We start from the raw sequence: 2,621 nt of genomic DNA on the forward strand, positions 1-2,621 counted from the left end.
GAGCTTGCTGGAACAGTTGTCTGAGCTGAGCGGGAAGGTCTTCATTTCCATGCAGGTAAACCAGGGGGTTGAGGGCACTGTTCAGACACACAAGGCCACGGCTTATCTGGTGAGCAATGTAGACTATGTTTCTCCATTCAGGGCACACTCCCTGGTTTTTCAAAATTCTGGCCCTGAGGTTGAGGTTCATCAATACATGATAGGGAATGTAACAAACAGCAAAGAGTATGATCAAAATGAACAGCAATTTCAAGCTTCTCTGCTTTTGTACCTTGTCAAGTCTCTTTCTGGTACACAGGACTACAGCCACATGTCCATAGCAGCCCAGTGTGATGAGGAATGGGATGCAAAATCCAGTGATGGTCCATCCAAGGCTGTAGGTCAGGTAATCTTCAACATGGACTCTAGAGGTGGTGTGAAAACATTGCGGTTTGTTTCCATAACTCTTGATGAAGAACATGTCTGGAAGACTTTGAATGCTCACCAAGACCCAAACCATTATCGTGATAACCACAGAGTGGGTGGCAGTTATTCTTCCCATCATTCTCACTGGGTGGACAATGGCCAGGTACCTGTACACACTGATACAAGTGAGGAACCCAATGCTGCCATATAAATTCAGGTTGAAGCAGAATCTTGTTATCTTGCAGAACACATCTCCAAAGATCCATTTACTGCCCAAAACATGATACACGACTAGAAACGGTAGCACGAGCAGATACAGAAAATCTGTGATTCCAAGGTTGAGAACAAAAATGTTGATGATCTTACGGTTCTCCCAGTTCTGGAGCAAGGACTTCAATCCCCAACCATTAGCTATCAGGCCGATGATGATTACCAAGATGTAAACAGCAGGCAGGAACGTATGTGGAAAGTCAAAGCTATCTATTTTACAAGAGGTGTTCATTCTGTCTTCGAAAAGCAGCTGGTCTAAATTCACCCCCTACAGTGGATGATCTGGTGTTTTCTAGAGATGGAAACTGAATTTTGAATGACGTGAATTCACTTTCACTTTCAATTCAAGTCAAGTATGTGACTCATTTCCGTCAAACTTGCATGATTCACATATTCTCTTGAATTTAAAGTGAATGAAGTAAATGAATTCATCTGGAAGTCAAAACGAAAGTAAAAAAGAGGATGTGTGGAGTGGAGCAGATACTGATTAGGCAGATAACTGAATGCTGTTATTTTAGTATGTATAGCAACCTATGGGGAGATAGGCTACTTGAATAAATTCAGCTAATGGTGTCACTTTTTTAGTTTTTTGTTAGTTAACCTGGCTAAGCTAATAGTTAAGCTATTAATTGATATGAAAGCAGGGCACACAATTAGCACCAGTCACGACTCACCAGCCAAATGCTGGTAATAAAATATAAATCTGCAAGTGGCTGGTAGGTAGATTTGATTCACTCACCACCAGCCAAAAGCAAACAATGCTAATCCATTGAGTGGCTGGGAACATTTGACATTTCACACTGAAGAAAGCCTCATTAGGCTGAAACGTCTGGATTATACTGCTGTGCGTCATTAAATTAACTCTAAACTAGATTGTGAGTGCTGCCATTCTGTAACATTTGAACATTCACTAGACATTTGGCCGGTGGACAAAAAAGTTAACTTTGCACCATGTATGAAAGTTATAAATAGGCTAATAAAATATGTCCTAGGAACTTGAGGAATTCGAATGATAATATTGATGTATTTTTCGTTGGTGTCGGGTTATTAATGAAAATAATGGTGATGAGGATGGAGGGGCCCCCAGGGATTCTTTGCCTAGGGCCCCTACAGACTCTAGAATCGCCACTGACTGCATGTGTAACACATTCAACACTGGTCTGAAAAGAATATATCCATACTAAAAATGAGAAGTGTCCGTGTGCGTATGTGAGTGAGTGAGCAGAATTTTGTCTGCCGCGGCTGTGCCGTTTTACGTGCGATCGGGCTGACATTTTCAGGGGTTGTAAAGAGCACCCGTGCAGGTGTCCTGACAGAGCTAGATTTTTGAATTAGGTGATTGCCCTAATTACCTAATGATGTGATGTCATCAGTGATGTCATCCTTCCTGGCTGAGGCTTTATAAAGTTCAGTAATGATGTCATCAGTGATGCTGTCATGTTCCAGACCAGGGGGGCCTAACTCACAGGGGGTCCCCATGGGGAGCATGTGGGCAATCTCTGTCTGTTTGTTTGTTTCAAGAATTTTGGCCGGCCACAGCTATGCCATTTTACGTGCGATCGGGCTGAAACTTTCAAGAAGTGTAAAGAGCACCCGTGCGGGTGACCTGACGGAGCCAGATTTTTTTAAATTTGGTGATTGCCCTAATTACAGATGTCATCAGTGATGATGTCATCAGTGATGTCATACATAGGCATTGTGACATCTTGTGACAACACTGACGATGTCATCAGTGACACACACGAGAGAGACTGAGGGAGAGGGAGGAGAGGGAGAGGGAGAGAGAGGAGAGCAAGAGAGACTGAGGGAGAGAGAGGGGGGGGGAGAGAGACTGAGGGAGACATTGCGCACAGTCACTGTTTTCACCTGTGGCTTGCTGCTATATATATATATATATACATATATACATATATATATATATATATATATATATATATATATATATA

The 2,621-nt window shown here is 42.4% G+C and overlaps 1 pseudogene across 1 annotated transcript; it reads right to left on the reverse strand.

Moving 5' to 3' along the window:
• Positions 1-7: 7 nt before the first annotated feature.
• Positions 8-907, reverse strand: LOC310772228 (P2Y purinoceptor 1 pseudogene; annotated as a pseudogene). Its single transcript has one exon. The product of its transcript is annotated as a P2Y purinoceptor 1 pseudogene (transcript).
• Between the last annotated feature and the right edge of the window lie 1,714 nt (positions 908-2,621).

This window comes from Poromitra crassiceps, assembly GCF_964638095.1.
Source record: "Poromitra crassiceps genome assembly, contig: HAP1_SCAFFOLD_2480, whole genome shotgun sequence".
Taxonomy (NCBI): Eukaryota; Metazoa; Chordata; class Actinopteri; order Beryciformes; family Melamphaidae; genus Poromitra; species Poromitra crassiceps.